Below are 15,009 nucleotides of genomic sequence, written 5' to 3'. Positions count from 1 at the left end.
ATAAAAAGATTGAAAGGATGAGAGACATAAAAACAAAAACATCCACGGTCAGTCACACTCTTTAAAATGTTTAAACTGGACCAGCAATGGCTGCCAGAGGTCACTCACGTAACGAGAACGCTAACGATCAGCAACAACGCTAACGATCAGCAACAACTCACAACTCATATGTGTTTGACCATCAGTGATCAAACACATGCACACAAACACACTCACGTCATTGTCAGGGATCCCTCTGGAACTGTGTCATTACGCACACCTGGTCCCCATTTCCCTGATTGCAATTGTATAAATATGCCCTCTGTTTTCCATTGGGCGGTCGATTATTGTTCCCATGTCCGTTGGTCGTGTGAGTACCTGTGCGTTGTCTCAGCCTGTGCTGCATGTTTTGTGCATTACTGATCTCGTCCGGTGTCATTCTACGAGGTTTACCCTCGCTCTTTTGTTTGGCTACACCCCAGTGTTTTGCATACGTGTTTGTTTTGGGTGTATTAAAAACCCAGATGTATTCCTGCGCCTGTCTCCATCCTTTATACCCCTGCGACAGTCATGTTTGACACGCTTCATTGGTGGAACATTTGCTCAGTCGGTCTCTGTGGCATTTAAACAGCTGTGAAGAGTTGGATTTGTTTGCTGTGTGTGTGTGTGTGAGCCTGTGAGCAGTGTGTCCGTGGAGTGTGTGAGGCCTGCTGTGTGTGTGAGCCTGTGAGCAGTGTATCCGTGGAGTGTGTGAGGCCTGCTGTGTGTGAGCCTGTGAGCAGTGTGTCCGTGGAGTGTGTGTGAGGTCTGCTGGGTGTGTTTGCCTGCAGCGTCCGTGGGGCAGAGAGCTATCTGCTGCCAATCCCACAGCTAAGAGATCCAGGCCAGGGAAAGAAGCATGTTGATGTTGGTAGGGGATGGTCCTCACTGGCTGGACTGACCCCATTCACTGGTGTTGGTGAAAATAACTTGTCTGATATGTGATAGACATGGACATGGCTCTTAACACATTATGACCATAGATGTTCCTTAATGCAGCATTTTAGCTCTATTATTTGTTCAAATATCTCACATATTCTCCCAATCTGTCTCTGGTTTCTCCCATCATTCTTTCTCTCTCTCTCTCTCCCTTCCCCTCTCACTGTCTGTCAGTTTCCCAATCTGTAGTGGGAGACCCCATGTCCCTGAGATGAGGGAGGTGTCTCAGCGCCTCTGACGCATTTCCCCTGACCCCCTCTAAACATCTGTACAGGGCCTCCAGCACCTTCTCCATCCCTTAGGAACAGTACTGCTGTTATAATAGGACATTCTTCTGATAAGCTGCTAGAACAATCTTCAGCCACATCTCCTAGGCTGAAGGGAAAGGGATGAGATATTCCTGTGAGAAGGGGGTGAGAGTCAAGCTTTCTCACCAAGAGTCTAATGACCCCATACTCACAATCATAATACTTCTCAGAATCACCTAATCTGGATCCAGGTGTAAAAATGAAAGGTCATCTTGAGAGGAAAGAGACACAATACTGTTTAACAATGTATATGAGAAATCAAATGTGTTTAAAGAATGCAAACCTTGAGGTTGGTGAGGGGTGTTTGTGGAGTTTGTAACTGTCTGTAAGCACTTGAGCACTGATAGGTGGAATGTGTCATGACTGTCCTGTGAGGACCCAAATAGGTCAGACCAGCTTTGCAATAAATCACTTCAACCAGACCACCTCTCACCCACGAGGGGGGGGGGGAACTGGTGGGGGTTGACAGCTCACACCTGTTACGATCTACTAGGTGTGGTGGGTGGAATCAGGCGCAGAGAGCAGGGTTCAGTCGTTTCTTCAGATTTATTCCCCAGCGCAACAAAAACAGTCACGCCAACACACAGGGCGTAAATAAGTTGCCAGTCCAAAACAACAGGACTAAACAGTCAGGAGAATAAATACAAGAATAAATCACACCATCAAAACACAGAGTAACAAAAACAAGCCCGCACAAATACCCAGCGGGCCTAGTGCCCCTAAATACCCTACAAACAAACCCTAATACAAAACAGGTGTACCCAATTAACCAATAACCCAAAACAAACGGAAAGGGAATCGATGGCAGCTAATAGGCCGGCGACGACGACCGCCGAGCACCGCCCGAACAGGAAGAGGCACCATCCTCGGCGAGGTTCGTGACAACACCCTGTTGTAAATCAAGGACCTATCTCTCCAAATTCACCCAGGGAATGAGCCTTGGTCTTAAGATTTTTCCCTTTTTCCCAATGAAACAAACACATTCAAAAGCAACTATTGGAACAATATTTCTAACATAGAACGTGGTGAATGGGCAGAGGTGACCTAAAAGAACACTAATGTCATATTGTGTGTTTCTGTTGTTATTAAGTGTTATAAAGGAAATACTGTACCTTGAAAAGTATACCCACTATGTGTGCAGTGCCCATCCAATGCATTGTGCATGAAAAGTTAGAAAGTGTTTTAGTGAAGAGGGACAATTTTAGGAGCCATAAGAGACAATACTTTTATAAAACTTTGTACAAGTAACAAGTTACGCCCCTGAGTGAGGTCAGAGAGCATGCCAGCCTGACAGAACCGCCCCTTTTGAATAAACTGTATAAAATTATGGGTTAAGAATTAACATATCAGACCATAGAGACGTTGAGCTGCAGCTCACGTTTAAAGTGGTTTGAACGCTGAATCTCAACACGAGGTAGAGATGATAAAGTCACCTCGCGGACAATCACTGGTACGGCTGATTAGCTGTCCTAAGTGAAGTATCTAGAAAAGCAAATTTAAGTGGGACTCTGATCAAATCATCGTATTATGCTACTCTCATCAGAATAAACTCTGTAGTTCTGTTCAGGACTACACAACAAGTCACTGGACGACTGCAGAGGATAACGACAGAATACAGGTGGGGACCCCTTTTGGGCAATCAGAGCTTTACAAGCGTGCCCTCGAAAAGGCCCAAACCAACCCCCTTTCCAAGAAGGTCCGGTTAGAAGAGATACATGGCAAACCAAGGCATTTCCACGTTAATACATGTGTGATTCTTACTCCAAGCGGGCAACGGTTCATGTGCAATGTGTGAGTAGTTTCTAAATGTACTAACATTGTCTCTGTCCCTCTTTCTCTTTCGCCCTCTACATGTAATAAGTAGCCATATTGTTGTCAGTCCACTAAGGACCTGTTTCTAATGTTTTAAGTGTGTATGTTTATCCTGTGTTACCATTTAGTTAGCTAGTAACTAAATAACTATAACAATGTGTAGTCCTGAATCATAACTAAGGCTCAGGTTTTTGCAGATGCAAGGTTACGACTGTTCAGAATGATGACATGATACGAGGTCACGATTAATAAGTTGACTGTTTATAGATGTCATAGAGATTCATTTGGGAGATGTTAACTCTTTAAAGAACCACTCACGTGGTGCCCCAAATCCTAATGAGTTAATTGTTACATGATTGATTTAGTCGGGTAACAATTAAACATAGTTAGTGGATCAGATTAATGACAGTAAAGTCACGACAATGGTATAGTCTTCGTTAACAGAAAGGTAATGTTTTGAGCCAGCCTATGTAGTTCCTCCTTAGAGACTGTGTAGAGAGAGAGAGAGAACAAGAGACCAGCGGATTGAAGGAAGAGCGAGAGAGAAAGAAAGAAAACAGCACCGGGCTGAATCAGCAATACCGCTGACCCCACAACCCAGCAGAAAACACAACCCAGGGAGTGTGTGCCGAGAGTGGGACCGCAGCAACAACCCAGCCGCAGCAGGAGCTGCTCTCTACACTTGACCCACAACATGGCCAGAGCCCCAGAGAGACACCAACTTCTGACAGACTACCGACCCGTGTCCTCAACAAACACAGGGAGCCAGCCACTCACCCAAAATATATCCGCCCCCTGCACGCCACCGCTCACCCCATTCAAGACTCTCTCTGCTGCTCGTTATCCGTAACCTCTGAACGGCTAAACTGTCACTAAGCAGTGTGAGCTGTGTGTGTGTGAGCTGTGTGTGTGTGTGTGTGTGTGAGCACAGTGAGAATGCAATGGGAGGTGAAACAACCTGTGGCAGTTATGTGCTGGTCAATGCAAACTTTCTTTGTCAATGTTAATAGGATATTGAATGCATTCTAAAATGTCACTCAGAGAGACTTCTAAGTGCTTTTACCAGGCAAAAAGCCAAGGACCAAACAGTGGGTTACATAAAACATCTGGGACAGTTTCCATACCTACAATGCCATTGATACTAGCCTTCATTTAATGTGCATCTGTGATTGAAGTGGACAGATACAGGCATAGAGTGGACAGCTATGTACAGTACCGTTATACTGTGCAGTATCCACTTCTGGATCCTGTGACAGCAACACAGCTATACATGTTATGGTAGCCAGGTACCTACGGTATTACTGTTAGAGTAATTAAAGTCTCATTAAGAATACGTGCTGGCATTGTTGAAATGCTGTAAGGCTTATGAGTGTGTGTGTGTGTAACCCTGTCAGTTACACACACACAAAGGGCTATGACTGTAACCCTACACTGACAAGCTCTCACAGATGGTGAGACACAGATACCTCCCATAGTGATGTAATCCTATGGGTGTGTGTGTGTGGACCTGTTTAACTATTCTTGTGGGGACCGGAAGTCCCCACAAGAATAGTAAACAAACAAAAATTTGACTGGGGACATTTTGTTAGTCCCCACGAGGTCAAGTGTTATTTCTAGGGGGTCTAGGGTTAAGGTTAGAATAAGTGTAAGGGTTAGAATTACGTTAAGGGTAAGGGGCTAGGGTTAGTTTTAGGGTTAGGAGATAAGGTTAAGGTTAGGTTTTTGGGTTAAGGTTAGGGCTAGGGTATGGGTAAGAGTACGGGTTAGGGCTAGGGTATGGTAAGAGTACAGGTTAGAGTTAGGAAAAACAGGATTTTGAATGGAACTGAACTGTGTGTCCCCAAAAGGTTAGCTGTACAAGACTGTGAGGGTGTGCGCGTGTGTGTTCCAGTGCATAGTTAAGGATGAAGCATTGCAGTCTGCTCTCAAAGATTTCCATAAGGACAAATGACATCAACAATAACATGTAATTTAACACATTCAAGACCTAGAATACAATGTGTTGCACCACACAGACCGATTTCCAATCTGCTGAGACTCCACACAAATGGAATATGAAAAACGTCTGTGGATCCCAGTGGAGATTATTTTCAAAGCAGCTTTAAAAAAACTGCTTATTCCAACTTTGTCCAGCTGCTGGGTAATGAAACTAGGATTCAGCTCTTTTCAAATGGCCTTCAGACTAACTGAAACACGAAGTCACAAATAACAAAAGATCAAAACTCTCAGATGGTCATTAGTAATGGTCTTATTTCACCACATCGCTGTAAGCCAATGGTCTAGAATAATAATGAGGACAATGCAGTGAAGGCAATAACTTTCCTCTGCAAAGAAATCATCTGTTTGGACTGGAGATATTTTTCATTTGGGAGAGAGAGGGGGGAGTTTGTGACATAGCAAATATCTCTGGTCTTCACTCTTTCCAAAACAGAGAACACTGTGGAATACCCTTGTGTCACAAGGGAAATCAACTACTTTGTCTCCTTCCAAAACATAACTTCTGTCAATAGACTGGAAAGATAGCAGTGTGCGGTTGAGCACATGCTGGCCATCCAGCTTCTCTGTCATCCCTCTTAAGAATAATGAGAGAGAGAGAGAGAGAGAGAGAGAGAGAGAGAGAGAGAGAGAGAGAGAGAGAGAGAGAGAGAGAGAGAGAGAGAGAGAGAGAGAGAGAGAGAGAGAGAGAGAGAGAGAGAGAGAGAGAGAGAGAGAGAGAGAGAGAGAGAGAGAGAGAGAGAGAGAGAGAGAGAGAGAGAGAGAGAGAGGATGGATGGATGTGTTAATTTGGAGTTCATACATGCATCATTTATGAGCAGAATTACTGTCTTACCTCAAATAGCCACGAAATCCCTAGTTTGAAAGTGACTGTTTTTCTGAAAACTGTACAGCGCCATTTTCCCAACATATTCCCCCACCTGCCCCAGCCCCCTAGGAATTGGAGTTCAACCAATGAACTGCAGCCCCTCAACATTTGAGTGACAGATAGCAAGAGGCACATCACGCACACACAGCAGAGAGAGAGAGAGAGAGATACAAATGACACTAGATGGCTTAACGAACTGGAGATGGAGGCAAGGGTCAAACTGTACTCGCACACAGCAGCAGACGCAACAGACTCAATATCAATAAAAATGGCTATTTTCATTAATTGTGTTTGTTTATCTTGAAACTAAAAGTTAAAACTAACTCAAAGCAGGTTTCACATGACATGCAAAAGAATGACATTGCACTAAGGAAGCCGGGATAGGCTGTACGGACACGCCTGATGTCCAAATTGATGACTTATGTGACACAGCTGAGAGTCGAGTGGAGAATGCAGCTAGCTAGTTTATGCTTGTGGCTAAAAACTTAAAATCGAGAATTTGAAGATTGTCTGCCGAAGTTGGGACTTGAGTGTTCAGAATCATTCAGTTTTGATCAGAGTAATTGTTATGTATATATATTTAAAAAATACCGCCATTAATTGCCGCATTTTAACCATCACCCTGGTCTGATACTGCATATTGGTAATGGCTACACTATCTAGCGACATCCCTCTCAATTACTGAGGTATGTCTGACAAAGATCAACTGTACTATTTGTTCCAGGCTTTGATCTTGTCCCATCTTGATAACTGTCCTGTAATATGGTCAGGTGCAGCAACGAAAGACATAGCAAATTTGCAGCCGTCTTAAAACAAAGCAGCACACCATTCCCCTTAACTGCACACACAGAACTAACATCAACAACAAGCCTGACTACTTATCTTCTAGTCTTTTTAAGAAACATTTGTGTGTTGAAAATGCCTAACCACTTGTATAGTCTATTTACATACCCCACTAAACATGCCACTATGGGTTTCTTCACAGTACCCAAACCAAAAACATATTTAACGCGTCGCTCAGTTAATGGTATGTATAGAATGTTGTCATCATGGAATACTCTGCCACCAGAGGTTACGCAGGCAAAAAGCAAGTTTAACTTACATTTTTAAAATCTTGTATCAGTGTATCAAGAATGTAACTGTACTGTATATAAGAATATGAATATTGTGTAAATAATATATTTTTGTCCCTTGGTGTCTTTACTATATAAAGTATAACTTATTTTATTTGGCATGTAATAATGTATTATGTTGTTCTCGTCTATGACTGATTTGTACTTTGTTATGTATTTGTACATTTTATGCGGGTCCCCAGGAAGAGTAGCTGCTGCATGTGCAGTAGCTAATGGGATCCTAATAAACTAAACAGCCGGACAGCAGTCCCCCCCCCCCCCCCCCCCCCAGCGAGAGCAAAGGACACTCTTCCCCTTGATGTTGTGTTGCCCTCTTGCAGCGCAAACTCTTCCCATTGAGCACATTAGACTATCACAGTGACATCCAGATGGCTACTACGAAGTATGCAATATTACAAATTATTTATTGTGTAGGCCGCTATCCTACTCAAAATAAAATCAAGTGGGACAAAACTAATTGGCCACGTTAACTACCACATGTGATACAGCTGCCTAGCCTGCCTGATAGGAACCAACTACATAGCACCTCGATACAACATCGTTGCAATGGGAATTTGCACCGGCTTGTCGGTACGTTAACTAATTGCATGTCACAGTGACATCCAGAAGGTGACCAATACTACAAGTTATTTCTGCCTTGCCCATCGAAATAAACATCACTTTCTTTTACAAGTTTTAAATAGTGTCATGCTGCTGTGGTTGCCAGCTAGACAGAATAAACTCGCTAGCTGGGAAGGGCTCATCCGGACCAATTACTGCTGCTACATTTGACCCCAACAGCGAGCTCAGTGCGTTGCACATATCAAGGACAGGGCCAGTTACAGTGGTTCTTCCTGTAAAAGTTGTGTCACGTTATTTACGAAACGGAAACGGTGCCGAAATAGATGACCACAGCGGGTATGCTATGCTGCAAATATTGCTTCTAACTTCAATATGCTTTTTAAATAAATAAGACCTACACCACTTTTAACAGCACATTACTCAACACTAGTGAGACTCATGTCGCCTATGACAGGCCTACAGTATATCTAAACGTATTTCTTTCAATGACGTGACTCTCTGCCAATAATTAGATTTAGAGGATTGGAGGATTCTAAATTAAGATCTAAGGGGCATTTTTTGTTAGGGCAAATCTGATCTGTGAGAATATCTAAGGGACTTTTAAATAATAAAAAATGAATTAATAATAATCACTTTGTTTAAAAAATAACTGTATTGAAGATTATTTCATTTTCAAATAACCTAAAGTGAGCGATTGAATTCCGAATAAAGGCCAAAGTAAAATTTGTAAAAGCCAAAATATTTATTTCTGTTTTTAGAGGGAGAGAAACCATGAGCCTATCGTGCCTATATTTTGGACAAGGACATCCCGGCCGGACAAACCCTCCCCTAAGCTGGGCTAATTGTGCGCCTATGGGACTCCAAATTACAGCCGGATGTGATACAGCCAACCTAACTAAGAAATACATTTGACGATACAATTCTCCCCCTTACCTTCCTTCTTGGCAAGAGTCTATTGTCCTACTAATAGCTCATAATGGCGCTGAACAACATGACTGGTCGGGAGTAGACTACAGTAAGAGCAAAATAATCGTAACATTTCCACACCCTAATTGTAGTCTAACCAATATCCAAAATGGAGATTCAGTGAAAATAAAATCTTGTTGATTTATCAAGACCCGTCCCCATGCCTGTCTCAGAGCAGCGCTGTCTTGACCTCTGAATGCCGTCTCTTCCATTCATTTTGAAAGAGTATTTTCCAGTAAGCAGCAATTTGTTTACCTTTATTAGCCTACTTCATTCCAATATTTCTGTCATTCAGTGATATTTATTCCCATAATAATTTGTTCTGGATCCATAACGAAATAAACATCTGCATTTTGAAAGAGTATTTTTATAATTATTTTATTAACGAAAGCATATATATGCTGATGAAGAAACACAGTATTGTACAGTATATACTTACCCGACATTTTGCGGTTGCATGAGGTCGCCCACACGCACTTTAAACATTTGGATAAAGCATTTAAAGCATTTTGAAGATAAGAGCCGCCTGCATTTGTTCATTAGGCTACTGTACAGTCTGACATGTAAACATAGCCTACAGTACATACTGTAGTAAACATGGTAAAGTGCGTAATTCCTTACATAAGGGAGAGCAGGCCATGTCCAGAATTTCTCAGTGACCTCAAGTACTCATTAACTCTGTCTTTAATGGTTTTTCGGGTTGCATCAGTCATGGACAGAAACTTAATACTGAGACACAGTATTAATGATGAACACCCGGAGGTTCACTGGTAAGCCACATTTGCCTCGGGATCCATCCCAGTTGGTATTCTGTGTCCACTCGTGGTACCTCTTCAGTTGCACATCCTTGGAATAGCAGAACAGCTTAACGGTCCGGATGGCCCTTGTTGTGCCTGGTGAGCAGTTGGTCAAGTTCTGTTGTCAGTAGAGGAATGTAAATGTCAGGGTGAACCGATGACCTTTTTTATTTTTTATTTTTTTATTTCACCTTTATTTAACCAGGTAGGCTAGTTGAGAACAAGTTCTCATTTGCAACTGCGACCTGGCCAAGATAAGGCATAGCAGTGTGAACAGACAACACAGAGTTACACATGGAGTAAACAATTAACAAGTCAATAACACAGTAGAAAAAAAGGGGAGTCTATATATACATTGTGTGCAAAAGGCATGAGGTAGGCAAATAATTACAATTATGCAGATTAACACTGGAGTGATAAATGATCAGATGGTTATGTACAGGTAGAGATATTGGTGTGCAAAAGAGCAGAAAAATAAAAATAAATAAATAAAAACAGTATGGGGATGAGGTAGGTGAAAATGGGTGGGCTATTTACCAATAGACTATGTACAGCTGCAGCGATCGGTTAGCTGCTCAGATAGCAGATGTTTGAAGTTGGTGAGGGAGATAAAAGTCTCCAACTTCAGCGATTTTTGCAATTCGTTCCAGTCACAGGCAGCAGAGAACTGGAACGAAAGGCGGCCAAATGAGGTGTTGGCTTTAGGGATGATCAGTGAGATACACCTGCTGGAGCGCGTGCTACGGATGGGTGTTGCCATCGTAACCAGTGAACTGAGATAAGGCGGAGCTTTACCTAGCATGGACTTGTAGATGACCTGGAGCCAGTGGGTCTGGCGACGAATATGTAGCGAGGGCCAGCCGACTAGAGCATACAAGTCGCAGTGGTGGGTGGTATAAGGTGCTTTAGTGACAAAACGGATGGCACTGTGATAAACTGCATCCAGTTTGCTGAGTAGAGTGTTGGAAGCAATTTTGTAGATGACGTCGCCGAAGTCGAGGATCGGTAGGATAGTCAGTTTTACTAGGGTAAGTTTGGCGGCGTGAGTGAAGGAGGCTTTGTTGCGGAATAGAAAGCCGACTCTTGATTTGATTTTCGATTGGAGATGTTTGATATGGGTCTGGAAGGAGAGTTTAGAGTCTAGCCAGACACCTAGGTACTTATAGATGTCCACATATTCAAGGTCGGAACCATCCAGGGTGGTGATGCTGGTCAGGCGTGCGGGTGCAGGCAGCGAACGGTTGAAAAGCATGCATTTGGTTTTACTAGCGTTTAAGAGCAGTTGGAGGCCACGGAAGGAGTGCTGTATGGCATTGAAGCTCGTTTGGAGGTTAGATAGCACAGTGTCCAAGGACGGGCCGGAAGTATATAGAATGGTGTCGTCTGCGTAGAGGTGGATCAGGGAATCGCCCGCAGCATGAGAAACATCATTGATATATACAGAGAAAAGAGTCGGCCCGAGAATTGAACCCTGTGGCACCCCCATAGAGACTGCCAGAGGACCGGACAGCATGCCCTCCGATTTGACACACTGAACTCTGTCTGCAAAGTAATTGGTGAACCAGGCAAGGCAGTCATCCGAAAAACCGAGGCTACTGAGTCTGCCGATAAGAATACGGTGATTGACAGAGTCGAAAGCCTTGGCAAGGTCTATGAAGACGGCTGCACAGTACTGTCTTTTATCGATGGCGGTTATGATATCGTTTAGTACCTTGAGCGTGGCTGAGGTACACCCGTGACCGGCTCGGAAACCAGATTGCACAGCGGAGAAGGTACGGTGGGATTCAAGATGGTCAGTGACCTGTTTGTTGACTTGGCTTTCGAAGACCTTAGATAGGCAGGGCAGGATGGATATAGGTCTGTAACAGTTTGGGTCCAGGGTGTCGCCCCCTTTGAAGAGGGGGATGACTGCGGCAGCTTTCCAATCCTTGGGGATCTCAGACGATATGAAAGAGAGGTTGAACAGGCTGGTAATAGGGGTTGCGACAATGGCGGCGGATAGTTTCAGGAATAGAGGGTCCAGATTGTCCAGCCCAGCTGATTTGTACGGGTCCAGGTTTTGCAGCTCTTTCAGGACATCTGCTATCTGGATTTGGGTAAAGGAGAACCTGGAGAGGCTTGGGCGAGTAGCTGCGGGGGGGGGGGAGCTGTTGTCCGAGGTTGGAGTAGCCAGGCGGAAGGCATGGCCAGCCGTTGAGAAATGCTTGTTGAAGTTTTCGATAATCATGGATTTATCGGTGGTGACCATGTTACCTAGTCTCAGTGCAGTGGGCAGCTGGGAGGAGGTGCTCTTGTTCTCCATGGGCTTCACAGTGTCCCAGAACTTTTTGGAGTTGGAGCTACAGGATGCAAACTTCTGCCTGAAGAAGTTGGCTTTAGCTTTCCTGACTGACTGTGTGTATTGGTTCCTGACTTCCCTGAACAGTTGCATATCGCGGGGACTATTCGATGTTAGCGCAGTCCGCCACAGGATGTTTTTGTGCTGGTCGAGGGCAGTCAGGTCTGGAGTGAACCAGGGGCTATATCTGTTCTTAGTTCTGCATTTTTTGAACGGAGCATGCTTATCTAAAATGGTGAGGAAGTTACTTTTAAAGAAAGACCAGGCATCCTCAACTGACGGGATGAGGTCAATGTCCTTCCAGGATACCCGGGCCAGGTCGATTAGAAAGGCCTGCTCACAGAAGTGTTTTAGGGAGCGTTTGACAGTGATGAGGGGTGGTCGTTTGACTGCGGCTCCGTAGCGGATACAGGCAATGAGGCAGTGATCGCTGAGATCCTGGTTGTAGACAGCGGAGGTGTATTTGGAGGGCCAGTTGGTCAGGATGACGTCAATGAGGGTGCCCTTGTTTACAGAGTTAGGGTTGTACCTGGTGGGTTCCTTGATGATTTGAGTGAGATTGAGGGCATCTAGCTTAGATTGTAGGACTGACGGGGTGTTAAGCATATCCCAGTTTAGGTCACCTAACAGAACAAACTCTGAAGCTAGATGGGGGGCGATCAATTCACAAATGGTGTCCAGGGCACAGCTGGGAGCTGAGGGGGGTCGGTAGCAGGCGGCAACAGTGAGAGACTTATTTCTGGAGAGAGTCATTTTCAAAATTAGTAGTTCGAACTGTTTGGGTATGGACCTGGAGAGTATGACATTACTTTGCAGGCTATCTCTGCAGTAGACTGCAACTCCTCCCCCTTTGGCAGTTCTATCTTGACGGAAGATGTTATAGTTGGGTATGGAAATCTCAGAATTTTTGGTGGCCTTCCTGAGCCAGGATTCAGACACGGCAAGGACATCAGGGTTAGCAGAGTGTGCTAGAGCAGTGAGTAAGACACACTTAGGGAGGAGGCTTCTGATGTTGACATGCATGAAACCAAGGCTTTTTCGATCACAGAAGTCAACAAATGAGGGTGCCTGGGGACATGCAGGGCCTGGGTTTACCTCCACATCACCCGCGGAACAGAGAAGGAGTAGTATGAGGGTGCGGCTGAAGGCTATCAAAACTGGTCGCCTAGGGCGTTGGGGACAGAGAATAAGAGGAGCAGGTTTCTGGGCATGGTAGAATATATTCAGGGCATAATGCGCAGACAGGGGTATGGTGGGGTGCGGGTACAGCGGAGGTAAGCCCAGGCACTGGGTGATGATGAGAGAGGTTGTATCTCTGGACATGCTGGTTGTAATGGGTGAGGTCACCGCATGTGTGGGGGGTGGGACAAAGGAGGTATCAGGGGTATAAAGAGTGGAACTAGGGGCTCCATTGTAAACTAAAACAATGATAACTAACCTGCACAACAGTATACAAGGCATATTGACATTTGAGAGAGACATACAGCAAGGCATACAGTAATCACAGGTGTTGAATTGGGAGAGCTAGCTAAAACAGTAGGTGAGACAACAACAGCTAATCAGCTAGCACAACAACAGCAGGTAGAATGGCGATTGATTAGGCAGAGAGGGTCGGATTAACTACACACAGAGCCTAAATGCGGCTGGGGCCGACAGATAAAACATAAACAAGCAGAATGGATTACCGTGAATTAATGGACAGTCCAGCATGCATCAGCTATGTAGCCAAGTGATCAGTGTCCAAGGGGCAGCGGTGGATGGGGCAGGGAAGCTGGACTGGCGAGTGTTATCCAGGTTAGAAAACTAACAATGACTAAATAGCTTGTAGCCAGTTAGCTGGTTAGCTTCTGAAGGTTCTTGAGTGTGTTCTAAAAGTGTAAAGATAATAGCGGTTCCGTATCACATTGGGTGAGGCAGGTTACCGGAAGGTATAAACAAATAAAAAATCGAAAAGGGATAGAAAGTAAATATGGGTTCAGTGAGTGTTTGGGACGCGGCGATTCAGATGGTTAGCAGGCCTGTGCTAACAAGCTAACAGTTAGTAGACGGTGCTAAACACGGTAGCAGTTAGCGGACCGGGCTAAACAAGCTAGCAGTTAGCAGGCCGAATTTGCAAGCAAGGAGATAGCAAGGGCTAGAGAGTTAGCCTTTGGGGACATCGCGATGGGGGGAGTCTGTTTATTCCTCTTCATGCGGTGACATCAATGGACCGGTCGTGGGTCTGGATATTGTAGCCCAGGAGCTCAAAATGTTCCGTTTGCGATGGGAATCCGGGGGTGAAAAATAAAAATAAAATAATAGATAGGTCCGTTATGCTCTGGTTAGAGTCGCGTTGTTCGAACTGGCGAGAGCTTTCCGAGCTAAAGGTTAGCTGATGACCGGTTAGCTGACCGGTTAGCTGAAGACCGCTAGCAATGTTTTGCTGAAGCTGGTAGTTAGTTTGCTAGTTGGCTAGCTTCAGTTGAGGGGTTCCAGATCCGAAGTAAATATAAATACTTTAGGAAAAAAAGCTACGTTGGGTGAGGCGGGTTGCAGGAGAGTATTTAGAAGAAGTTGAGGTTCAGCAAAAAGTTTTAAAGATATGTGAAGAAAACGAAACGAAAACAAACGATATATACAAGGAACACGACAACACGTCCTACTGCTACGCCATCTTGGAACTCAATCTGAGTTCAACCTGATGAACCCACCAGGTATGTTGACTCTGCCTGTTGGAGATGGAGTTCCAGAGCTCACAGGTGTGTCTGGCATGGATTGGGACTCCATCTCGTTCCTCGCCCTCGTCAATGCGTCATCCTCCGCCTAACTCTCCGCCAATGCCGCCTGACTCTCTGCCAATGATGAGTGACTCTCTGCCATTACCGCCTGGCTCTGGACCTATGCATCAGCTGTTGCCCGTATCTCTGCCCTCAGATAATGTTTTTCTTTCTGATGGTCTGCTTCCAATGACTTGATCTCAGTCTTCAAAGTTTGATTCTGAACCATGTTCACCTTCATCAGATGAGCAGAATGGTACCGCCATGAGCCCCCATCGATTACAGTGGCCTATGATAAAAACGTTAGATCAATTAAGAATTAAAAGTGACTCTAACACACAAATGATGTGTACGCATTTTAAGAATCTAGCAAAACTAACCACTTTCTTGGCAACCATGCGTTTTTTCAGGTGGAGTTTGGGGTGGGGTGAGGAGTATAGGCCATAAGCATACAGCAGATTGCCGATTGTCCTCACTTTCATTTTGCTGTAACAACATATTGTAGCACCATGACCAGG

General features: G+C 44.6%; 1 protein-coding gene across 2 annotated transcripts in view; it reads right to left on the bottom strand.

Moving 5' to 3' along the window:
* The window catches only part of me1 (malic enzyme 1, NADP(+)-dependent, cytosolic), a 124,445-nt gene that overhangs the window by 50,108 nt on the left and 59,328 nt on the right, over nt 1-15,009 (bottom strand). Inside the window, exon 1 of one of the 2 annotated variants that reach the window (XM_090229344.1) lies at nt 5,908-6,014. The exons of the other annotated variant lie outside the window; for it this stretch is intronic. The gene's annotated coding sequence lies outside the window, so the exon portion shown is untranslated. Of the gene's footprint in view, nt 1-5,907; nt 6,015-15,009 lie in introns of those variants that run through there. 2 annotated transcript variants of the gene reach the window in all.

The sequence above is a fragment of the Oncorhynchus mykiss genome, chromosome 3 (genome assembly GCF_057628025.1).
Source record: "Oncorhynchus mykiss isolate SJ-2025 chromosome 3, ASM5762802v1, whole genome shotgun sequence".
NCBI classification, from domain to species: domain Eukaryota; kingdom Metazoa; phylum Chordata; class Actinopteri; order Salmoniformes; family Salmonidae; genus Oncorhynchus; species Oncorhynchus mykiss.
This window is presented reverse-complemented; position numbering and strand designations above follow the sequence as displayed.